The sequence below is a fragment of the Canis aureus genome, chromosome 25 (assembly GCF_053574225.1).
Source record: "Canis aureus isolate CA01 chromosome 25, VMU_Caureus_v.1.0, whole genome shotgun sequence".
In the NCBI taxonomy this organism is placed as follows: Eukaryota; Metazoa; Chordata; class Mammalia; order Carnivora; family Canidae; genus Canis; species Canis aureus.
Window position 1 is genome coordinate 15,648,226 of NC_135635.1, and position 26,802 is coordinate 15,675,027.

Below are 26,802 nucleotides of genomic sequence, written 5' to 3' on the forward strand. Positions count from 1 at the left end.
AACATTTAATATCACCTTTTCCAAATCAGGAAATTAAAAGTTGGAAAAGGGATAAAAATTGGGTAATGGTGAAATTCTTAAAAATGCCCAGAGGGAGTATGATGAACTGGTGTTACGATGTAAGAAATTTACTTGAGGCCTAGAGGCAGCATTTGCCCTAATTAAAAATTCACACTCTGGGGGTGATCCTCTACCCTTTAATATAAAAGGCCACCTCCAAAGGTGGCTCCTACAGGTGTTTCAGCTCTCTTGATCTTCCATGGACACCTGAAGATACACTAATTAACATAAGCAAAGTTATAATGCTTTAATCCATTGGTATGACTTATCCACCAGCATAGAGGCTTTTTAGATAGGAACACTCATTGGCAAAATTGGTGTGCTTTTATTTAACTAAATTTGTGTACCCATTGCTGATCAGGAGGCTCTCACTCCAATAACTGGCTACCAGAATCTTATTACCAGACCATTGTCGTATTTGCCTCAGATAAACCTTCCATGCAAGGCTTTCCAATAATTCAGAAATGATGGAGAACTAGGTCCTCACCCGTTTCTTGCTAGATAGATTGTACAGCAGTTTGTTTTTGGTTTTTTGCTGGCTAGTTAACAAATACTGTGTTTCAGAGTTTATTCTGAGGCCTGTTCCCATTAGAAGCTAGTAGTGATAGTGGAAGGAAGAATAAAAAGGAAGAGGAAAGAGGAGGGAGAAAAGGAGAAGGGGAAGAGGATGGAGGAGGAGGGGAAAGAGGCCTTAACAGTTACAGGTTTCCTAACTGAGTTAGGCTGGTTCACAAAAACTGGTTTGCACAAGTAAAAGCAAAATAGGCATGAACTTAAGGAAACCCCATGGACATGATAGAATGTTTAATACAAACAAAAGAACCAATAAACTCACTTTTTTTTTTTTTTTTTTAATGACAAGTGAAAGTTTTAGATCTAGGCTCCTACCTAAAGTTAGGCTCTTTCATGGAAACTGGGAGACAGGATGCCATCTTTCTTGATAGTTACATTTCGAAGAGATAGCTCAAGGAAAGACATTCCTGATCTTAAAGTTAGCAAGAGGTCTATCCAGCTTTTTAAAAAGATTGTACATATACTTAAAAAGGACAGAGAAAGAACTTACAGGTTTTTCTAAAGTAAATGCTCTTAGAGAAGGGAGGGGGAGAGAAATCTCTTCTATTATTTTGAATAAGGAGAATTAAGCCCCATATTCTTATTTGTATATGCCCATATACATCTCAATAATTCTCAAACACACTAACATCTGACAACACTGATTTAAGCCACTGTTTAAATATTTTGCTTCATTTCTGAGAATAAATTTTGGATTCATGGGGATAATCTCTGTGATTTTGAGGATGAAGCAGACAATAACTAGCTAAAAGACCATTTTCAAAACATAGATGAAACCAGCTCTCTCATACAGACAGATATAAAAATGCACACGTTAAAGATTTTATTCTAATCCTTAATCATGAGGGGACCAGGCAGATGTTATAATTAGTTTATAGATAAGAAATATGTAAAAACTGTTTTATCCAGGGAAGGAGGGAAGACAATTGAACCTCTACAGGCAGAACAGAATTTGCATTATTTGTCATTTCTATCAGCTACTATCTTGGTCTATTTGCACTTCTATAACAAATAGACCATAAACTGGGTGGCTTATAAACAACAGAAATTTATTTTTCACAGTACTGGAGTCTAGGAAATCCAATATCAAGGCACCAGCTACCTAGATCACCATCTTTTCTTTGTAACTCCACATTGAGGAAAAGGCAATGACATCTTGCCAGGCTGCTTTTAGAAGGGCACTAATTCCATTCATGAAGATTCTACCCTTATGTCCTAATCACCTCATAAAGGCCCCACTTCATAATACCATCACCTTGGGAGTAAGGTTTCAACATATGAATTTGAGGCAGGGGGACACAAAGAGAGCATAGTGGTTACCTGCGATGTACTGCATTACAAAATAAAACAGCTCAAAGACAATCGAAGAGTTGATTTAGATAATCTGGAGGGGGGTCTTCCAAAGGTATATAAGTGTATTTTTTTCCTATAAGACTGGTGATTTCATTTTGAAATATATAATTGATTCAAGACATGATATTTTAACTTGTAAGTTATTAAATAATTTGATTATTGGTATGCAGTAGTTGAGTACTTCAAAACAAGCTGATTTATTCCATGTATATATTTGGTTTATTAGATTTGTAAGAATTGCTCTGATAGCATTAATGGCCTTTCAATTCTACATGCATCTTACAGCTCTTAGAGCTGGAATTATAATCGAGACCTCTTTCCATATTTACCATTCGGCTTTCCAAATTATGCTTAAGAATTAGAATGGTAGTGTCTTTTGTCAGCTTCTAAAGAGGTAACCTAGTGGGTGACCACAAATTAGAGACCTTGCAACAGTTCAGACATGTAGAATAGTGTTTCTCAGTCTTTATTCTCCTACAATTTATATGATCTTGCTTCCATAAATAAATACCACTTGCACTTTTATTTATATAGAATTATGTCATATTTATGTAGAATTATGTCATAACACATAACAATTATGTTATTATTTATGAAGTTTAATTCAATATTACAGTTACACATTTTAAAATTTTGTTTAAGCTCTGATGTCTTTTTTTTTTAAGATTTTTTATTTAATTATTCATGAGAGACACACAGAGAGAGGCAGAGACACTGGCAGAGGGAGAAGCAGGCTCCATGCAGGGAGCCCGATGTGGGACTCGATCCCGGGACTCCAGGATCACGCCCTGGTCTGAAGGCAGGTGCTAAACCACTGAGCCACCCAGGGATCCCAAGCTCTGATGTCTTTGAAGTCATAGATTCAATATACTGTTTTTCTAAAATTATTTTTAAATATATAATCATTATAGGTATAAGTGATTATCAATGGACTACCTGCCATTACCTTATACAGCACTGCATGTGTACAGAACCCATTCTGAGAAACCCTGAGAGGAAGAGGGAAGGTCTATTATGGTGGGTAAAAATACATTAAAAAGAGCACAGAGCTTTCACATAATTATCAGGTTCAGGGTCATTACTTTTCAGTTCCATTTTCAACTGAAGATAGAATGCAAGAAGGTTATAGCTCTAATGACCCCGGAAATTGAACAACCAACATGTATAAACATTATTAGAATGAATTAACTTATTTGAATGCATTTTATAAACTACAAAAGATAAACGAAATAATTTAAAACACTGAAGAGTTCAGAAATTCACAGCAAGTCCTGCCATGGTTGTGGGATAAGCAAAGATTTCTACAATGTATAAATTATTAAGGAAGACTATATAATTTTTTAAAGTTTAGATGAAGTAGAAAGGTAAGTCCTAAAATTTAATGCATGCTTTGAATTAATGTCTTATTTCTTTACTTTTTGAAAAAAAAGTTGACACTTTTTGAAATATAAAGTTGATATTTACAAATAGTCCATTAAAAATTGTAGCTCTTTTAAAAAATGCATGAGTAGCATCTCTCAGTTCCTCACTTGTGATGAGACTGCCAATCACCAAGTCTGTGTGTTAATGATGTCCCATTATCTCACTGTTGTCATAGGCCCAGAATTACTCCTTTACATTCATGAATTAAGTCTGGAAAGTTCATTCATAATTCAGGGCTGGCATTTTTCTCAAGAATGAATTTGAGGAAAAGATGTAATGTCTCATACAGTCTTTAATAGTTGAGATTCTTTGCCTAAGTGATATACTTTGTATAAGATCCTTCAAGTTTAGGGTTTTCTTGTTTTAAGTTTCAAGAATCAAATATTGTGCCAACTACTTAAGATTGAAAATATTAATGTATCTGGATACTCTCCCAACTATAATCTTGAGGCCATGGTGGTGCTAAAATTATGCCTCCACGCATCCATTTTATGCAACATAGTGGGACTTGAATTGATAAGGACAAAATAGGCTGACATAACAGTGAGACAAAGAGAACATTTTCTTTCTTTTTAAAAAAAAAAAAGATTTTATTTATTCATTCATGAGAGACAGAGAGAGAAAGAGGCAGAGACACAGGCAGAGGAAGAAGCAGGCTTTCCACAGGAGCCTGATGTGGGACTGGATTCTGAACCCTGGGATCACACTCTGAGTCAAAGGCCAATGCTCAACCACTGAGCACCCAGGCATCCCAAAGAGAACATTTTCTAAAGTAGGTAGTACTAAAGTAAGTAGTAGCATGACTACATGAACTTCATGATAAATGAAACAACTTCATGTTTGAAAAGTTGAGCACCTATTTTCAAATTCAGTTTTATATTACTGCCAAAAATTTTAGAATCCTTTACTTTCCAGATTTGGACTCCTGGCTCTTTCTTAGTTTGCTTCCATCCTTCTCTTCTGGGAAAACTTGCTTTGCTTTATAGACTCTTCTCCTGTGATATTTCCTATTACTGATTCCTCATTCTATTACTTACCCTGAATTCAATTTCCAGAAAATGCTCAATTTCCAGAGATAGAACAAGTTGACTGTTTGTTGTTTTCTACCGAAGTGCACTTTGTGTCATTTCATTTAGGTATAACCCCATAAATATTATATAACCCCATAAATATTATATAACCAAGTATATGATTCAAAATCAAAAGCAAAACTCCTACTAAAATTCCTTTCATTTCAGGCAGCCGGGGTGGCTCAGTGGTTTAGTGCTGCCTTCAGCCCAGGACCTTGAACCTGGAGACCCCGGATTGAGTCCCACGTTGGGCTCCCTGAATGAGGCCTGCTTTTCCCTCTGCCTGTGTCTCTGCCTCTCTCTCTGTGTCTCTCATGAATAAATAAAATCTAAAAATAAAAAATAAAATAAATTCATTTAATTTCTATTGTGAGCTATATCCATTTTGGAGAATTACTTTACTTGCATATTTTAAAAAGAGGAAAAGATAACAAGGTAACTGTTTAACTTAGTCAAACAAACAAATTTTTCACTGTATAGACAGTCATTATATATAACTATATGTTTATGAGCTGTCCCATTATACAGCATATCAATTTATTATTTCTTTCAACATAACTACTTTTTGGGGATTATAAATGAGGCAAATTTTAAGGTATAATTATTGCTTATAACAACCCAAGGCAATTAAAACAAACTCTTTGATTCATTTATTTGCATTAGATTATTCTTATTTTCATGTTATCCATTTTAAGTTTAAATACAGCGAATTCAACAAACTGCTCAGTGGAAGTGTAGACCTATTACATTAGTGTGGAATCATATCACTTTGTATCAGAAAAGTGTTATTCATTATTCAGATGCTTAAAGCTAGAATCAAATCTTTTCCATGCAAATAATATCAATATTAAACTTACTTCAGAAACAAAGTGTTTTAATTTAATACTATAAGTTGTTTAACAAAGAGCAGAACTAGATAGAATAATTTTCTGATACTTATGAAATAATTTAACCTTTGGATATGGCATCCACACTTTCAGAAAACAACAAAGGATCAGGATGTATTGTTACATTAAGATATATGATGAAACATTATTAGAAGCTACAATTTTTTGGGTGGCTCTGATGGGCCTGGCATTGAACTATGCTATTTTCCAAAACAATCCCATTTAATTGTTATTTTTAACATTATTCCAAATGTTAATTTCAACATACTTTAATTAAGAGAATTTTAAAGTCAACAAGGGTTCTTTTCTTTATTTAGTAAATGCTGTAGTATTATATTTTAATATAAATTAATTTAGTCATAAATTTAATCTGTTACTTTCTTCTATATTTCTATCCTATTTTATTATTAATATTCATTGAACCATGATCTTCCAGGGTATGAACAATACATACATGGACAGTTTGGGCTTACTCAATATGGACAACTCTATCATTTTCCTAACCCTTTATTGCTCTTAGTATGAACCATCCTACTTTATAGCAAATCACACTCAGTAACTAAGGAATCAGAATATTTGATGTAAATACTCATTAGTCATTTTCACTATGCACAAGCCATTCAATACACTTTAAGGAACACACCTTACTCAAAAAACTTTATATTCTTTTTGTATTGCTGTGTAACATATTTATTACCATAAACTTAGCAGCTGAAAAGAATATATATTTATTATCTCAGTTTCCATTGGTCAGAAGTCAAGGAGGGCATAGCTGGGTTCTCTGCTCAGGATCTTAGGAGGCTAAAATTAAAGTGTAAGCTAAAATGTGTTTTTATCTGTAGTGTGGGGTCTTTTCCCAAGCTCATTCAGGTTGTTGGCAGAATTCAAATCCTTAAAGTTGTACAATAGAGACCTTCATTTTCTTGCTGGCTGCTAATTATGGTGGTTCTCAGTTTCTAGAAGCAATGCCCAAGTCCTCTACATGTGGGCCTTTTACAACATGGCAACCTTCTTCCTAATTAAAGTCCAACTGCAGAATCTCTTTAAGCTTGTCAGAGCAGGATCTTACATAATGTAATGAAATCCCAGATGCGACTGTCCTCTCATATTCACAAGTGCTACCTATACTTAAGGGGCAAGGATAATACACAGAGCAGTATAGCAGGAGACAGGAATCTTGGAGGTCATCTTGGAATTTCTAAGTCAAATTAGAAACTAGAGGGATATCAGAAACATTTATCAATGGGGATCCCTGGGTGGCTCAGCGGTTTAGTTTAGTGCCTGACTTGGACCCAGGGTGTGACCTTGGGGTCCCGGGATCGCGTCCCATATTGGGCGCCCTACATGGAGCCTGCTTCCCCCTCTGCCTGTGTCTCTGCCTCTCTCTCTCTCAGTCTGTGTCTCTCATGAATAAATAAATAAAATATTTTTAAAAAGAAACATTTATCAAGATTTTTATGTGTACTAGATGCCATGTCAGGCCCTGAGTCACAAAGATAAACAATATAAGGTCTTTGACACAGAGGACACTTAGGTGGACACTGAAGTATTACAATGTAATCATAGATAATCTTCACAACACATGTAATTATAGCCAGCTTTATCCATTTCTAGGTCTGTGAAGATTTTAAGGGATGTTTTTATTCCTAGGGTAAGGACACACTGGCTTTCAGTCTTTCTCCCTCTTTCTATCTCAATAAATATTTGCTGTCTTATCTTTTACTTTTATAAATATCATTGGGAGAAAGCTATAGTAGCCCTACTTAATATGCAGATACAGCAATACTTATGTATTGTTAATTGAAAGTCAAAGTATCAAAAGAACAAAGAAAAGAACAGCTTGAATGTACAAATGTGATTCGTGTGCTGAACTAAATAGAATATTAGGAAATCAAATCCGTATGTTTTTTGTTGCACATTTTCATTTTTTTGTTTCCAAAGAAGTATCCCTTAAACTTTAAATCAGTTGACATCTCTAATTAGTGGCCTTTGTTGATTTTTAAAAAAGATTTACTTATTATGTTAGAGAGAGAGAGAGACAGAGAGTGCACAGGGTGGATGAGCATAGAGAGAGGAAGAGAGAATCCTAAGCAGACACCACACTGAGCATGGAGCCGGTTTGGGGGCTCAATCACACAACTGTGAGGTCACGACCTGAGCCAAAACCAAGAGTCAGAGACTTAACTGACTGACTTAACTGACTTAATTGATCACCCAGGTGCCTCCTTTGTTGATTTTCAGAGTGTTTTACGATTGATAAGCTGAAATATTAAAGCATTCATGGTTTATTTAAAGAAAGTGATGGTATTTTATTCCTGGCATGAATTGGTATCATATGCAGTCTATAATAACTCACATTATTAGGACCAAAATTCTGCCTCTTCTCTAGGGAAAAATATTTACTGAATTACTGGTTAAAACACTTTTAAAAAAAGTAAAAATATGCTCCTCCAGTATCAGAAGAAATTGGGAAATAAGGAACATTTAGAAAAGTACTGTCTGTGAGTTGGAATATTTCAAAATTAAAATCTTTACTAAAAATATCCCAAATGTTTTACCCACACTCAAAAATCATAAGTTACTTGAGAAACCATATAATTTATGATTAAAAAGAAGACTTCTAAAATTCATTCTTTCTACTCATGACTGAGGCTGAATTCACAAGGACATTTGAATTGAGATGCATAGAACAGTAGCTATAAATATTTTTGGCCCATGAGTCACATTGCAGAGGCAGAAAAGTGTCTCACTTTTATTTTTCCTTTCCTTGTTGTAGAGAGAAAACTATCTCCCCCAGACTGGTTCATTTTGAATGACTGAGTCTCAACTTATGGAGCCAGGCAAGTGTAAGCCTTCGTCTTTAATCATAAATAAAAAATAAAAAGGTAATGAAAACCTAAATAGATAATATAGTTACAAGAACCAATATGAAGGAATAACAATAATAATTTAAAAACTATATTGAGGTAACTTCCTTCTACCTCTACTTTCTTGAGGATTTTTATCATGAATGGATGTTGTTACTTTGTCAAATGCTTTTCCCACATCTATTGAAATTATATTGTGGTTCTTATCCTTTCTTTTATTAATGAGGTATACCACACTGATTGCTTTGCTGATATTGAACCACCCATGCAACCCAGGAATAAATCCCACTTGATCAGTGAATGATTTTTTTAAAAAAATGTATTGTTGGATCTAGTTTGCTAGTATTTAATTGAAAATTTTTGCATCCATGTACATCAGGGATATTGGCCTGTAGTCCTCCTTTTTAAAAGAGCCTTTATCTGGTTTTAGTATCCAGGTAATGCTGGCCTCATAGAATGAATTTGGAAGTTTTTCTTCCTTTTCTATTTTTTTGAAGTAGTTTGAGAAGAAAAGGCATTAGCTTTTCTTTAAATGCTTAGTAGAATTCACCTGTGAAGCCATCTGGCCTTGCACATTTGTCAGGAGTTTTTTGATTACTGATTCAATTTATTTGATGGTTATGTCTGTTCAAGTTTTCAATTTCTTCCTGTTTCAGTTTTAGTAGTTTATATGTTTGTAGGAATTTATCCATTTCTTCCAAGTGGTTCAATTTGTTGGCATATAGTTTTTCATAATATTCTCCTATAATTATTTGTATTTCTGTGGTGTTGGTTGTTATTTCTCCTCTTTCATTTGCGATTATATTTATTTGGATCCTTTCACTTTTCTTTTGGTAAGTCTGGCTACAGGTTTACAAATTTTATTAATTTTTTCAAAGAACTAGTGCCTGGTCTCATTGATCTGTTTTATTATTTTTTCATTTCTATATCATTTATTTCTGCTCTATTATCTATTATATCCTTCCCTCTATTGGCTTTTGGCATCATTTGTGTTCTTTTTCTAGTTCCATTACATATAAGGTTAGGTTGTTTATTAGAGGTTTTTCTTGACTCTTAAGGTAGGCCTGTATTACCATATACTTCCCTCTTAAAATCACTTTTGCTATATCCAAAGGTTTTGGACCATTGTGTTTTCATTTGCATTTTTTACTATGCATTTAAAAAAACTTTTTTCTTTGATTTCTTGGCTCACCCATTCATTGTTTAGTAGCATGTTATTTAAACTCTATGTATTTGTGTCTTCCTAAATTTTTTCTTGTGGTTGGCTTCCAGTTCCATAGTATGGTCAGAAAAAGTATGTGATATGATTTCAATCTTTTTGTATTTGTTAAGGCCTGTTTTGTGACCTAATATGTGATCTTTTCTGAATATCCCATGTATACTTGAAAAGAATGTGTATTCTGTTTTTTTAGGATCGACTATTCTGAATACATCTGTTAAGTCTATCTGCTCTAGTGTGTCATCCCAAAACATTGTTTGTTTATTTTCTGTTTAGATGATCTGTTCCTAGATGTAAGTGGGATGTTAAAGTCCCCTACTATTATTGTGTTATGAATTAGTTCCTTTCTGTTTGTTATTAATTATTTTATATATTTAAGTGCTCCCATGTTGGGCACATAAATATTTACAATTATTATATATTCTTATTGGATTGTCCCCTTTCTGATTATAAAAGGCCATATATGAAAAACCTGCAGGTAATATCAACCTCAGTGGAGAAAAACTCAGTTTTTCCCCTTTAGTCAGGAATAAGATAGGGATGTCCACTCTCACTGTTGTTATTTAACATAGTACTAGAAGTCCTAGCCACAGTAATCAGACCAACACAGAAATAAAGGCATTCAAATCAGGAGGAGGAAGTAAAACTTTCACTATTTGCAGATGATATAATTCTCCATATAGAAAAACCAAACACTTCACCAAAAAACTGCCAGAACTGATAAATGAATTCAGCAAAGTTGCAGGATACAAAATCAACATAGAGAAATATGTTGTATTTCCATACAGCAATAATGAAGCAGCAGAAAGATAAATTAAGGAATTAACCCTATTTATAATTGCACCAAAAATAGTAAGACATAATCAAGAGGTGAGGGACCTGTACTCTAAAAACTATAAAACACAGATGAAACAAATTGAAGATAACACAAAGAAATGGAAAGATATTCCATGTTCATGAATAGGAAAAACAAATATTATTAAGATGTCTATACTACCCAAAGTAATCTATACATTCAATACAGTCTCTAACAAAATACCAACAGCATTTTTCACAGGGCTAGAACAAACAATTCTAAAATTTGTATAGAACTTCAAAAGACCCTGAATAGCTAAAGCAACCTTGAAAAAAAAGAAAAACAAAGGTGGAGGCATCACAATTACAGACTTCAAGTTATATTAAAAAGCTGTAGTCATCAAGACAGTATGATACTGGCACAAAAACAGACACAGAGATCAATGGAACAGAATAGAAAACCTGGAAATAAACCCAAACTATATGGTCAATTAGTCTTTGACAAAGGAGGAAAGACTATCCAATTGACAAAAGACAGTCTCTTTAATAAATGGTATTGGGAAAACTGGACAGCCACATGCAAAAGAATGGAACTGGGCCACTTTCTTACCTCATACACAAAAATCCTAGAGAACACAGATAGTAACTTCTTTGACACTGGTCATGATAACATTTTTCTAGATATGTCTCCTGAGGGGAGAAAAGCAAAAAGGAAAACAAAAGCAAAAATAAACTACTGGAACTTTATCAAAATAAAAATCTCCTGGGGATTCCTGGGTGGCTCAGCAGTTTAGTACCTGCCTTCAGCCCAGGGCGTGATCCTGGAGTCCTGGGATCGAGTCCCGCATTGGGCTCCTTGCATGGAGCCTGCTTCTCCCTCGGCCTGTGTCTCTGCCTCTCTCTCTCTCTCTCTCTCTCTATCATGAATAAATTAAAAAATCTTTTAAAAAATAAAAATAATAATAAAAATCTCCTGTACAATGAAGGAAACAATCAACACAATAAAAAGGCAACCTTTGGAATGGGAAAAGATATTTTCAATTGGCGTATCTGATAAAGTGTCAGTATTCAAAATATATAAGGAACTTGTAAAACTCAACACTCAAAAAATAATCCAATTTTAAAAATTGCAGAAGACATGAATAGATATTTTTTCCAAAAAAAAAAACATACAGGTGGTCAACAGACACATGAAAAAATGTTTAACATCACTGATCATCAAGGAGATACAAATCAAAACTACAATGAGATATCACCTCATACCTGTCAGAATGGCTAAAGCCAGCAACACAAAAAACTACAAGTGTGATGAGAATGTGAAGAATGGAGAACCTTCTTGCACAACTGGTGGGAATGCAAACTGGTGCAGCTTCTCTGGAAAACAGTGTGGAGTTTCCTTAAAAAGTTAAAAATAGAACTAGCCTATAATCCAGCAATTGCAATACTAGGTATTTATACAAGGAATACAAAAATACTAATTCAAAGGAATACATGCACCCTGATATTTATAGCAACATTATCTACAATGGTCAAATTATAGAAACAGCCCAAATGTCCATTGACTAATGAATGAATAAAGAAGGGTTGATGTATATGTTTACATATGTTTTTATATATTAAATGGAACATTAGCCACAAAAAAGAATGAAATTTTATCATTTGAAATGACTTAGATGGAGCTAGAGAGTATTATCTAAATGAAATAAGTTAGCCAGGAAAAGACAAATGCCATATGATTTCACTCATATGTGGCACCTACGAAACAAAACAAATGAGCAAAGAGAAAACAGAGAGACAAATCAAGAAACAGACTCTTGTCTATGGAGAAAAAACTGATGGGGGCATGGGTTAAATAGGTGATGGGGATTTAGGAGTGCAGATGTTGTGACGTGCACAGGGTGATTATGAATCACTATATTGTACTGAAACTAATATTACACTGTATGTTAACTAATAGGAATTTAAATAAAGACTTAAAAAAACCTATATGATAACATTGACTCCTTGAAAAGAAGTGAAAACAAAAAAGAAATAAGAGGGGGAAAAGGGATGGGGCTTGGTTGTCTCAGTCAGTTAGTCTGCCTTCAGCTCAGGTAGGTCATGATCCCAGGGTACTGAGATCGAGTCCCACATCAGGTTCCCTGCTCAATGGGGAGCCTGATTTTCCCTTTCATGAATAAATAATAAATAAGTAAATAAATAAATAAATAAATAAATAAATAAAATAAATAAATAAATTCTTAAAAAAAAAAAAAGAAACCAGGGCAGCCTGGGTGGCTCAGCGGTTTAAGCACCTGCCTTCCTCCCAGGGCATGATCCTGGGGTCCCAAAATCAAGTCCCATGTAGGACTCCCTGCATGGAGCCTGCTCCTCCCTCTGCCTGTGTCTCTGCCTCTCTTTGTGTGTGTGTCTATCATGAATAAGTAAATAAAATCTTAAAAAAAAAAGAACCTTAAAACAGTCTTAAGAGAATCTATTTGCAATTGGAATTGGAAGACAGAGAGAGAGAGAGCATGCACAAATGAAGAATAAAAAATTAATAAATTCATTTCATCCAGCACATGTTAGACACAGGAAACAAAATAGTGTCCAAAAATTCCATGGCCATTGTCCATTTAATTTAATGACTACTGACAGAAGTAATTTAATAATTGTTCAAAAGAAGGTACAAGCTTATCTGGAGTCAGTGCCATGGAAGATTCCTACATGCTAGTACTAGCATGGCATGGGGGACTCACCAAGACTTGGGGCAGGAAGGAAGCTGCACTGCTATTTGAATGGTCTTCATGAGCAGAATTTTCTAGCTGAGGAGAGTGGAGGATAGACTGGGTGGAGAGTAAGTGTCACAAGCAGAGGAAAAGGCAGAAACAATACCTGAACTAAGGAAAGGCTTGATTTGCCAAAATGAAAGATGCAACGAGAACCAGAAAATTCATGAAAACAAACTAGTAGCCGGACATATGTGTGACTATCATAGAAGATGAAGATGGGCCACCAACATTCAGGCTTCCAAAGCAGTTCATATTTTTAAAAATACCAGTATTTTACTGGTCTCAGACATCTCCACACCTCCATATTCTGTTAGAATATTGTGTAATATTTATAAACACTTGCGGGAGAACACACTATGACCCAGGCTTTCATTTATTTCACCCCTTATCCTATCCTGTTATTTCTTCATCAGAAGTACTCACACTCCTGGATCACATATTTTAAACTTTCTCTTGGGTTTCTTTGTGTTTTACCTACTAACATCAGTATGTACTTTTTTTTTTTTTAAAGATTTTATTTATTTATTCATGAGAGACACCGAGAGGGAGAGAGAGAAAGAGAGAGAGGCAGAGACACAGGCAGAGGGAGAAGCAGGCTCCGTGCAGGGAGCTTGACGTGGGACTTGATCCAGGGTCTCCAGGATCAGGCCCCGCCCGGGCTGAAGGCGGCACTAAACCCCTGAGCCACCCTGGCTGCCCTCAGTATGTACTTCTAATGAATACATTTTTTAGCTTTTCTCTTGCTCTTGGACTTTATAAAAAAAAAAAAAATAGTACTGTGCCATATAGGTTTTTTGCAACTTTTATGCAAATTTCATTTCTAATATTCACCTGTGTTCACATGTGTAGCTGTGATTTATACGTTTCTAATGATATCAAGTATTCTATTATGTAATAGTTCACAAGGTATTTATATCTCTTCCTGACAATACGTATCCGGGCTGTTCCAGCTTGGAGTTACAAGCAAAGCTGCTATAAATGTTCTCATACATGTATCCCAGGGCACAGTGTAAGAACTTTATAATATCACTTTGATGCTGAGCAAATGTTACTTATTCCATCTAGTGTTTTCAACTAAAAGATGAAGAGGCTTTTGCTGAAATTGAAATAACATCTATTACCTGAGTTTCCTGGGTTCTTGCCTGTATTAGAGCTTTTAGAACACATTGTCTTGCATTATGGTTCTTAACATTTGTGTAATTTATCCTACAATATTGCGAGCAACTTGTCAGAATGCTATTTCATTCTTTCTGTTTCCCACAGTGCAGCATCTTGCATAGTACGGCACATTGCTCAAAATTTCTTGAAATAAATTGAACATTTAAAACTGGATTTAATATATCAAGATTAATCATTTTTAGCCTTAAAATATCTGCTTTCCTACCAGAGGCAGAAGAGATGGCTATGTTGCTTTTTAATTTTTTTCTCTGACTTTTTAATGTAGCTTTGAACCCTAAGTCCCTTTGCCTGAGAAATCCATTTCAGAGGACTGTTTTGCTAAACTGAGCATCAGTTAGTACAAATCTATCTAATTCATTGGATACACTTTGATTTAGAGTTGAGGGAAAAACATAACTTAAGACTATATTTCTACCACCCATATTTAATATAGTGAATAATTTGTAATGCATTTCTTACTTTTAGTCTGATTGTCCACTCTGTCCTTTTCTTGAGCATCAGGAAGCTTTCTTCTAACTTCTATTTAAAATGTAAACCTGCACTCTGGCCTAAGAGGAAATATGTCCAGCCTCTGACTTTCTACATAAATTTAATAGGTTTTAGTGTGTATTTGCATGGTTATGAGAGCCAAGAAAAAAATCCAATAGACTGCTGCTATATTCAGGGATAATTCTTGGGTAGATTTATGATCCTTGTCTTAAAAGATTATAAACACAAGGGATATCTGAGGATATACCATCTAAATAATTCCACGGAAACTTTCCCAATATAATGTGTTACATCTACTCATTATTTAAACTACAAGTTGAACCAACACAAGATTGTTTTAGTATCAGTTTTCTTAACATATAAAGTGGAATTTATTTGACAACTGAGTATGTGGTCTTTTTTTTTTTTTTTAATTTATTTATGATAGTCACACACAGAGAGAGAGGGAGAGGCAGAGACGTAGGCAGAGGGAGAAGCAGGCTCCATGCACCGGGAGCCCGATGTGGGATTCGATCCCGGGTCTCCAGGATCGCGCCCTGGGCCAAAGGCAGGCGCTAAACCGCTGCGCCACCCAGGGATCCCTGAGTATGTGGTCTTTAAATTCTATCACGTTGCCCATGATTTGTCTATCTGAACCCATGCCCTAGTTAAATTAACAAAATATTTAATCAACTTATCATTATTTTGTCTAAAACAGAAAATATAGAATATTAAAACAGGAATGACTTGAAATTTTTCCAATTACTTCAATTTACAAATAAAAGGCAAAGATACAAAGAAGTGAAGTTATATAGCTAGTTTATGGCAGAGTTAAAAAGATCATCCTCTATTCAGTGATTTTTATACTGATAAATAATTTCATCTTTGCCTCTCAATCAGTCACCACCCCTCCCACACACACATACCACATGATCATTAATATCACCCCCAGCTTCAAACTTAATTCCAAAAAATGTATTCAGTTAAATTATGCCATGAATTACCTAGGTACTTAATAAATAACTTTCTAGTAAGAAATAGAGAAGACTTTCAGATTGCTTATAATTCATTTTGACTTAATAAAAACTGCACAGAAAGTTGGTGACTACACAGAGTTTGAAACCCATTTGTAGATCAGTTAAGATAAATGTTATAAGCATCTAAAATATGAATTAAAGGGGATCCCTGGGTGGCTCAGCGGTTGAGTGTTTGCCTTTGGCCTAGGGTGTGATCCTGGAGTCCCGGGATTGAGTCCCACATCAGGCTCCCTGTGTGGAGCCTGCTTCTCCCTCTGCCTGTGTCTCTGCTTCTCTCTCTCTCTTTCTCTCTCTGTGTGTGACTTTCATGAATAAATAAATAAAATCTTTTTAAAAATTTTTAGGGGATCCCTGGGTGGCTCAGTGGTTTAGCGCCGCCTTCGGCCCAGGGTGTGATCCTGGAGTCCCAGGATCCAGTCCCACGTCGGGCTCCCAGCATGGAGCCTGATTCTCCCTCTGCCTGTGTCTCTGCCTCTCTCTCTCTCTATGTCTATCATGAATAAATAAATACAATCTTTAAAAAAATAAAAATAAATAAAAATATTTTTTTAAAAAATATGAATAAAAGAGAGGAGTTTCAGAGTTGCATTGCATTTTGTTTTGTGTTGTACATATATTAAACATACTCTTTTTTCTTATCCAAATACCTAGTTATTTTGAGTGCTTTTATCAACATTCCAACAGATCCCCTAAATTAGCACCGAAGTATTTAGCACTCTTTGATGACCTTCTCAGACAATATCAATCTATTACACTATTAGGTGATCATGTTATTAAAAATCAGTTTTCCTGGTTTGATTACAGATCACTGATGCAGCTAAGTGTTGGCAATTCAGCTCTAATATGTGAACACTACCTTGACATTTCTAATAGGGAGACTGTGGAGTATTTACAGTCATGAACATAGAACTCATGAATAAAAGTAATTGTGGATTTCAAAGGGTCCAGCTTTTCTGACAACATAGATAACACGACTTCACTTCTCAATTTCTTATGGCACTTTTTGAAAAAAGTCTGTTTCTTTCCAGTCAAATAAAAGATAATGCGTTGATTTTTTAAAATTGTTTTTGAAGTTTTGTTGTTTTATTTTATTGTTATTGTTATTTTACTTTGGGGTAGGAGAATCCAAATTAAGGTGGTCATCATTGAGATGGATGCCAGTGATCCAGTTTCAATTGCTTTTACCTGTTTTGAAAAATGTGCTCACAAGGGATGATCAAGAAAAGCACCCCATTATCTTGCTGTTCTCTAAAGCTCTCCACAAGGCAGGTGAAACACTCTTGAAAGCTCCAAGCAGAGAAATTCCTGAGTTTACTATAAAGAAGTCTGGGGGGATCCCTGGCAGCTGTTTGGCGCCTGCCTTTGGCCCAGGGCGTGATCCTGGAGACTCAGGATTGAATCCCACATTGGGCTCCCAGTGCATGGAGCCTGCTTCTTCCTCTGCCTGTGTCTCTGCCTCTCTCTCTCTCTCTCTCTATCATAAATAAATAAAAATTTAAAAATAAAAAAAAAATAAAGAAGTCTGGGTATTTTATCCTAGGTAGAGCAAGAGATAATAGTCATCTCTCCTAGAAGTAGCTTTTCTGCCTTTTCCCCCAACTCTTAGATACATGCTGAAGGATAAGCAAGGAATTGAATCCCAAGTGGGGGTATAGAGCACCAAGAAAAGAGGAGATTCAACTTATGACCATATTTTCCTTAGATGTAGTCCTATTTATGAGGACCCTTTGGGAAACTCTGGAAAGTCAAAATCTCTATGAAGACAAACAGGATTTGAATCATCAGAAAAACTGCCATTCAAGTGAATGCAATTTTTGAGAGGGTGCAACTGTATGCTATCAGTAACCAACATTCTCAGTAGCTGGGGATGAGTGCTTAAGATTTGATTGGGAGCCTAGGTGATTGGGCATGGCACTGACCATACACACTGGTCCTGACTTCTTTTTTTTTTTTTTTTTTTTTTTTTTTGGTTCTGACTTCTTAAAAATGACTTCCTTCTGCTCTAAAATAGATCCATCAAACAAAAAAAGTTTCATGTGATAGTTTAGACACTGTCTTTAGTTATCTCTTGCTGTATAACAACTTGCCTGAAAACATAGACATTTATTATCTCACAGTTTTTGCTGGTCATTCATGTCAGTGGTTGCAGCATACCTTGGTGCCTCTGACTCAACTTTACTTAGGAGGCTACTACAATCAGGCCGTTGGCCAAGACTATGATTTCATCTGAAGGCTCTCCTTGGGGAAGATTCACATTCAAGCTCATTCACATGACTGTTGGCACTATTCAGTTCTTCACAGATTGTTGGGCTGAGATCTCCCTCAGTTCCTTGCCATATAGGTTGTGTCCTCGATCAAATTCATATGCTCAAACCCTAACCCACATTATCTCAGAATGTGACTGTATTTGGAGACAACATCTTTAAAAAGGTGATTAAGTTAAAATTGGACTATTGGGATAAGCCCTAAATCAATCTGACTGATGTCCTTATAAGAAAAGGAACTTTGAACACAAAAAGAGACACCAGGAGACAACCATGTAATGACATAGCAAGAGAAAGGCCTCAAGGGAATCCAACCCTGCTGACACCCTGATCTTGGACTTGTGAGAAAACCAATTTCTGTTCTTTAAACCAGCTGTTCTATGATATTTTGTTATTGGTGGCCCTATCAAATGAATATAGGGCAGTTCACAAGATGGCAGCTGGCTTCCTTCCTTTAGAATTAGGGAATGAGTAAGTATACTCAAAATGAAAGCCATATTCTTTTTGTAATTTAATCTCAAAAGTAACATCTAAATACTTCTGTTGTATCATATTCACTGGCAGTCAGTTAACTCAGCTCAAATACAAAGGGAGGGAATGGTATGAGGGCATGAGAACCTTGAGGTTGGAACCATTACTAGGGGCCATCTGAGAGGCTGCCTGCCACAAACACATACATCTATAACTTAGGGGCTCTAATTTAGGTGAAGAAGAAAAAGCTATAGATAATATTATGAGTGGATTATGCAGGAGCTACGGTAAACAGTCCTTATGAGTGTTTGAATGGGGTTTAAACTGGAGGAGAAATTTCCAACCCGGGACAGTTGTAATTGTTTTCATCCCATGGTACCACATGAAAAGAAATTTAGGAGATCCTTAGCAATGATCACAGGTGATATGAGCACTAAATCCAATTTTTCTTTATTATCATCTATATTTACTCTCCTGTTGACAAGGAAGAATAAGTAGAAAGGATTTTAATTAGGTGAGTGTCATCAACTGCCCTTGTACTGCTGCTTTGCATTTAGTTTTCCCTCTACCCCTTGACAGTTTTCGTGCTTGGCTTAGAAACACCTCTTCATGAGTAAAGTTTGCAGTCAATTATTATGTGACAGTACCAACTACTGTCCTAAATATATATTCAAATTAGGGGTTATATAGCGGGCATTTCTAAAGCAGAACATTCCTGTAAAACAAACAAACACCAAGCCAGCTGGAATGTTATTTTGGATGCACCGTCCTGCCTCAGGACCATTATTAGTTTTTCAGGACTTATCTCCAAAACTTCACTCAGAGTAAAACAAAAAAACAAAACAACAACAACAAAAACCCAGGTAGACTTGGTTATAAGCAAACACTAGTTAAATATACACTATTAAAGGTGAGAAAGAGTTGCTAAGAATCCTAAACAATCTTTTCTCTTAAGAAAAAAATAAAAAGCTACATATATTTTAAGAGGTAAAAAGACCACCAGAGGCATATTTATGATTATTTCTTTCCAAGGCAATTATAATAAGATAAAGAGGAAGAAGGTCAGTTTGGAAAATTTTGGAGAAGACTATAGTTTTTGGTCCAGGCACTCCATTTTTTGTCAGTAGAATAAATCCATAAGTTTAAGTTCTGAATCACCTGGCCATTAAAAAATACACGCACATAAAAGGTATTTGTACTTTTGGCATAGGGCACACTTGGAATTGTTATCTCTGGTGTTTAAAATTGGCCTTGGGGACCTTAAAACTTCATTACCAAAGCCTCTTAAGTGCTTTCACTCTCCATCTCCATCTTTTCTAGTGTCATCTAAGTGGCACATGGCAATGAAGGGTATGGAGTTTAGACATAGACCAGCTGAGTCTGAATCCCAGCTCTATCCTTTGCTAGCTAAAAGACGGTTCTGAGACTCAATTTCTTAATCTGGAGTGTGGAAATATTAATGGTAATTAAAAGATTCCCATGAGGAAGAAAGGTCACTTTTTAATCTAGCCTCATAGTAAGCATTCAAACCACATATATCCATTATCAAGTCGATTATTCTGTCATAAATGCTTTTCCTTAATTTGTTGGCTTGCCAAATGTATTTTCCTCCTTCAAGATACAACTCAAATATCTCCTGTTCTAGGATATCTCTGCTAAGTCCTCCAAACTCCTTCTTTGGGCTTTCATTTCATTTTATCTCTGTTTGTATACTTGTCACTTTCATCATGACTGTTTTTCCCCCTTTTTACTCGACTCTTCATTTGACCTGGAGTTCCTTAAAACAGGGTCATAACTTATCCTTTTTTTCAACATGGTGGATGCTCAACAAATGTTTATGAAATAAATGAATGGTCACTCAGCCTTGATATGACTTCCTTCTGGATAAGTGGATGTCAGGGTAGAGTAAGTTATGTTAACTAGCATATTTGAAAGGAGGATTAAGAAAAATCATTCTAAAAGTGCCTTGAATCAATACATTCTATAAAAAGACAAAAACTACTCATTAACATCTTGGCATGATGGACATTTTGAATAGGGAACATGTTTAATACATGATGCTCATGCTACTGAGATCACTTATTTAAAAAAATGTACGTATTAGGATTCATTTTAACTAGTCAGGTAGCACTTACATTTGTCATTTCAAGCCATTTAATGGAATAGTACATCATGGATTCAGATAAAAATGGCATATATTAAGAATGTTAGTGGTTAAAAGATTTTGAAAACAGGTATTTGAGGGACTAGTCAAAGCAACTATTCAGCCTCTATCTTTAACCACAACCAGTATTAAACATTACAATTATTGATATCCATCCTGATGCCTGATGATAGGGCAAATCCATTCATTCATATCTTAGTTCAAATAAATCATTACTCTGTGCTTCCACATCTTTCATCTAAATATTAAAATGTTAAAGCTTTACTTTCTAACCTGACCTTTAATGATATGTTTTCTAATTAACTTTGTGCATCATTATCAACTCTTCAGTACTTGGTTTGAAGTCCTAAGTAATTAAGCACATTTTCAAATCAGCATTATTTCATAATGTAAACAAGATCCTCATTTGAATGAAAGATTTAAAAATTTAAAAGTAATGTAATTTAAATCTGGAAGTGCTTTTGTTAGTGTTGCAAGTATCAGTGTATATCACAGTATAAATAATCAACTTTCATTTATTAGTGCACCTAAAAAAATTTTAGTGGCTAATATTGTCAAAAATAGTCCTCTTACGTGTTATTCACATAATTGGATATCAAAAGATTTGTGGTATAATTATATTGAATACACTGAAATAATAAATTTTGAATTAACTTTCCAAACTTATGCAGATGTCCTTAAGTTTGTTTGTTGTTCCCTTAGTGGGGTTTTAAAAGCAAAGAGAAGATCAGAGTAAACTGAAAAAGAACCTAAATTCTTAAAGTTCATGCCTCAAATAAGGACTCATTTCTTATTTCTAAATGTTCTCACCCATTTGGCCTTTACTTTATATGCATTATAAAATGCTCTCTCTGCCATATCCAAATTATACTAAAACTATTTCTTTCTTTCTTCACTGCCACCATCACAGACTAAATAGTATCATTTTTTTGACTGACTACTGGCAATCACTTCCTAACAGATAACACTAATGCTTCTCCCCTCTATTATTTTTCAAAGATGAATATATTTTGACATTCAGTCAAATGCCTCATCAGATATTTTTAAAATATTCTAGAAACAATACTAACATTCCCCTGTTTAGAGAAATGTTGCTGGTATAAGTGTGCTGGTATCTGAGCATATTGCAAAATAAAGACTTCAATTCCTGATGCCTTTCTCCTATCTTAGATCAATAGACCACTGAAGCCCAAGAGGTGAAGCTGTAAAGGCTTAATCTCAGCCTGACACCCCATCCTTATGTATTTATTTTTTCATCTGATGAAGAAAAAAAAGGTAGATAAAAAAGAGAAATAGGCAAATCTTCCATTATAGTTAGAGTTTAATAATATAGCTCTCTCGCACAAAATAAATAAGCAGATATAAAAGTCAGTAAACATAAAAATTTGCATAGCATATTTTAACCAACTTAATCTAATTTATACCAACAACTGTAGAATACATAATTTTTCAAGTTTTTGTGGAACGTTACTAAGTTTTCTACTATCACCACATTTACTCAAAAATGTATTGGAAGTCCTAACCAGCACAATGAGGAAAAAAAATGAGATATAAAAATTAGAAAGATTGGAAAGGAAGAGTAATGATTTTGTATTTTAAAAATCAAAATGAATCTTTAAACAGGTTACTAGGAATAATGAGTAGAGCAAGATCATAGACTAGAATATTGATGTACAAAATCTAATTGTATTTACATATAAAAGAAAAAATAGAAAAGGAAAACATAAACATTTACAATAGTAAAAAGTAATAATCCTTTAGCATAATTCTATAGTTAAGAATAAATTTAAAAAAATGCAATACTTCTGCATTTAAAACTACAAAATATGAATACTTTTTAAGAGAACCTAAATAAATTGAGAAGTATAACATTCCAATGGATTGGAAGGCTCTGTAATGTTAAGATATCAATTTTCCCAAAGCTGATCTACAGATACAGATTATGCAATTCCATTTAAAATCCAAGTTGAGGGGCACCTGGGTAGCTCAGTGGTTGAGTGTCTGCCTTTGGCTCAGGTCATGACCATCGGGCTCCCTGCAGGGAGTCGGTTTCTCCCTCTGCCTATGTCTCTGCCTCACTCTGTGTCTCTCATGAATAAATAAAATATTTAAAAAATAAAATCCAAGTTGAATTTTGTTTTATCTTGTTAATTTATTTTGCTTTTAAATTTCATATTTATCTGTCTATTTATTTATGAAATTGCCAAGCTTACACTAAAATAACTATGGAAATAGTCAAGAATAATAGATAAAATCTTGAGTAACAAGTTGGAGAATCATGCTACCAAACTTACTGTGAAATTACAGTAGTAAAGCCAGTATGATATTGCTATGAGATTATTATAATACACTAATGGAATGGAATAGTGTTGGAAAATACCAATACAAATACATGTTCTTAATTTACAAGAAGCCACTACAGTTCAGTAAGGAAAGAGTTGTTTTATAAATGGTGCAGGAATAGCTGGATTATTATACAGAAAAAAAAATGATACTAGATCTCCTTTTTATACTACACATTAAAAATTAACTCAGAAGGCATGATACACTTAAAGACATATGATAAAATACTAAAAGTTCTAGAAGAAAAACATAGGAACATATCTTCACAAATGTAAAGTTTCCTTAAATAGGATATGAAAAGAACTAACCATAAAAGAAAAGACTGGTAAACTACATTTCATAAAAATCAAGATAGCAATAAGATAAGCAACAAAATGGGATCCCTGGGTGGCGCAGCGGTTTGGCGCCTGCCTTTGGCCCAGGGCGTGATCCTGGAGACCCGGGATCGAATCCCACATCAGGCTCCCGGTGCATGGAGCCTGCTTCTCCCTCTGCCTGAGTCTCTGCCTCTCTCTCTCTCTCTCTCTCTCTCTCTCTCTCTGTGACTATCATAAATAAATAAAAAAAATTAGAAGTCTTAAAAAAAAAAAAAAAAAAAAAAAAGATAAGCAACAAAATGAAAGCAGAGATTCACAACACAAGGCAACTCAGCTTAAAATTCAGCAGAAAACTTTGTGGAAGGAGCCATGATGTTGAACAGATGAAGATGTGATATATATATATCTGGAATACTAATCAGCCATCAGAAAGGATGAATACCTACCATTTGCTTTGACATGGATGGAACTGGAAGGTGTCATGATGAGTGAAATAAGTCAATCTGAGAAAGACAATCATCATATGGTTTCACTCATATTTGGAATATAAGAAATAGTGAAAGGAACTATATGGGAAAGGAGGGAAACCGACTGGGGAAAAATTAGAGAGGAAGACAAACCATGAGAGACCCCTAACTCTGGGAAACAAAGGGTTGCAGAAGGAGAGGTGGGTGGGGGCATGGGGTGACTGGGTGACAGGCGCAAAAGAGGGCACTTGATGGGATGAGCACTGGATGCTATCCTAACATGCTATCATGTTAGCAAACTGAATTTAAATAAAAAAGAATTGGCAGAAAACTTGAACAGGCATTTATGAAAATACCAAAATGGCAAGTCAACATATGCACAGTAAATAACATTAGTCATCAGAAAAAATGAAAATCAAACTACCTACAGTGTGATACCATCATGCATCCACCAGAATTACTAAAATTAAAAAGTAATTTCAAGTAATAACAAGTGTTGGCAAAGACTTGGAAAAATTGGAAGTCTTTGTCAATGGTAGTGAAAACTGAATTAACCCATATTGAAAACTCTTTTTTTTTTTTTTTTGGTGGTGGTGGTTTTAAAACTTTTACTGCAATATAATAATGAAGTAAACAGTAATTAGACACCTACCAATTCTTTCCCAAAACAAACCAAAAAAAATGTAAACAGGAAAATAACTCTGCCTATACTTGTACAGCTTCTTAAATCGTGTTAGAAGGGTCTCACATTCAATGATGAAGAAATTTTAAAATCGCAGTAATTATTTTCATTTAAGAAATTTTCATTTAAGAAAGGGACCCCCTCCTCTCCTCCCTCCCAAGTATTTAACATGAAAGAATGGGTTTTCTTACACATTAATTCAATACATATTTGAAGCAGCAACAATAACCATCAATAATTTGGCATTTCTGATTACAGTTGCTCCAAATTTTTTTTCAATTTCACAAAGCCATTATCCAGTGTTGCCATGAAATAGAGACTGTAAATTCTAGGTAGCAAATATTCTTTCTGAAACTAATGTTAAAACAAAGAAATAAAAAGCAGGGTATTACACTTTGGTTTTATCTACTACAACTAAACATACATATGTCCTTACTCAGCAACTGTACTGCTGAGTATATCCTCCCTGAAGTAAGTAATGATGTTGACCAGAAGGCATGATCAATACATTCATAACAATTTTGTTGGCAATGGCTTCATAATGTAATAAACCCAAGTTCCCCTCAACATGGAATAGGTAAATAAACTGTGGAATAATATTCATACAGTGAAATAGCATAAAAAAGAATGAACTACTAGGCACACTATAAGAGAATGAGCTCAGCAACATTGTTGAATCTCACAGACATAAGTTTTAGTGAAAGACTTCAGGCACAAGAGTATATACTGTATGATTCCATTTATATAAGGTTATAAGTGGGCCAAATCCATCTTTAGCAATAGAAATCAGAATAATCATTGTGCTTGCTGGGTTAATTTGGTACTGACTGGTTGGGGCCATAGCACAAGAAAGAATTCCAGGTGACAAAATTTTCTCTATCTTGATAGAGAAAATACATTTTATATGTAAAAAACATATTTAATATAACTCCACGTAAGTTGTATTTCAATAAAATATCACCAAAACAAGAACAAAAACTAAATTCTGTGCAGAACAATAACTACTCTATGATACTGCTTTGGGTGGAAATTCATTAATAAAAGTGCATTTACTAAAATACCTGTCACATAGTAAGCACCAAAAAATATTGGATGAACAATACCAAGTTTTGTTGATGATATGCAGCAACCAGAAACCTGACATACTGCAGCTGGGAGCATATATTGGTACAACCATTTCGGAAACAATTTGGTGGTATCTACTAAGGTGAAACATACTTCTAGCCTGTGATAGAAATGCCTCTCTTAGGTATAGAACTAAAACATATTAATACATGTGCTCCCCCCCCCGCAAAAAAAACAAAAACAAAAACATGCATAGTAACACTATTTTCAGCTTTGTTCATAATAGCTAAATACTTAACAATTCAAATACCTATTAATCCTAAAGTAGATTAATAAATTGTATATTGTATAAATGAAATACCATTTAGTAATATAATCAGGACAAACTATGACCAAAGGCAACAACAAAGGTAAGTGTTAAAGGAAGTAAGGCCAAAATCAGAAGAATACATAAGATACAATTTAGATTTTAAAAAGTAGATGCTGTGATTCTTTCTATAGGAAGCTCAAGAATAGATTAAATTAATATGCAGGAACAGAATTCAGAGTGGACTACTTTTTTTGCAGAAGTGGGAGTTATTGTCTGGAATAGGGCATGAAAAACCTGGGATACTGGAAATTTTCTATACGCTTATTTGGAGGATGGTTACACATTGTATGCATATTTTAAAAATTGTATGAAGCTGTATGTTGACAATTTGTGTACTTCACACATACATTATACCTCGATACAAAATTGTAGTAAGTATTTTAAAATTTAGGATATAAAATAATACATCAAAAACTAAACCTAGTTGTACCATGAATTTTTAAAAAATCAGAAATAGTACTGTCAATACATTTTATAAATACATTACTATAATATTTGGATTAGCAAGGGTCATTTTTGGATAAAGAAGATGGCAATATTAATAGGTTCACAATATTTAGAAAGGACATAAATTCATGAGCATATTACATTTAATAATTTATGAGATGTAGAGATTGCTGAAAGATAAAAAAATTATTATATAAAAACAAACCAACTAAACTAACATAACCTATAAGACTGTATAAAAAGAACATCAGAAAAAAAAAAAAAAGAACATCAGTCTTCTTCCTCAATTTCAAATAAAAATACAGAAAACAAAAGGAACAAATTAACATGAAAAATTCATGACCTAGAAAAATATAAAAATTGATTTAGACAAATCTAAGAACTGGTACCTTAAAAATATCAATAAAAGAGATTGTTTACTTCTAGTTTAATCTAGAAAAAAAGATAATTAAATTAAGAAGAGAATATTATATTAGCAAAGATATAAAAGATTACTTTAAATTTGTTATTA

The 26,802-nt window shown here is 34.4% G+C and overlaps 1 long non-coding RNA gene across 1 annotated transcript in view; it reads left to right on the forward strand.

The window, feature by feature from the left end:
- The first annotated feature begins 1,887 nt into the window (after positions 1 to 1,887).
- The window catches only part of LOC144297007 (uncharacterized), a 34,147-nt gene continuing 9,232 nt past the window's right edge, over positions 1,888 to 26,802 (forward strand). The window contains exons 1-2 of the long non-coding RNA XR_013364016.1: positions 1,888 to 2,038; positions 8,142 to 8,211. This is a non-coding gene — a long non-coding RNA (uncharacterized LOC144297007). The remainder of the gene's footprint in view (positions 2,039 to 8,141; positions 8,212 to 26,802) is intronic.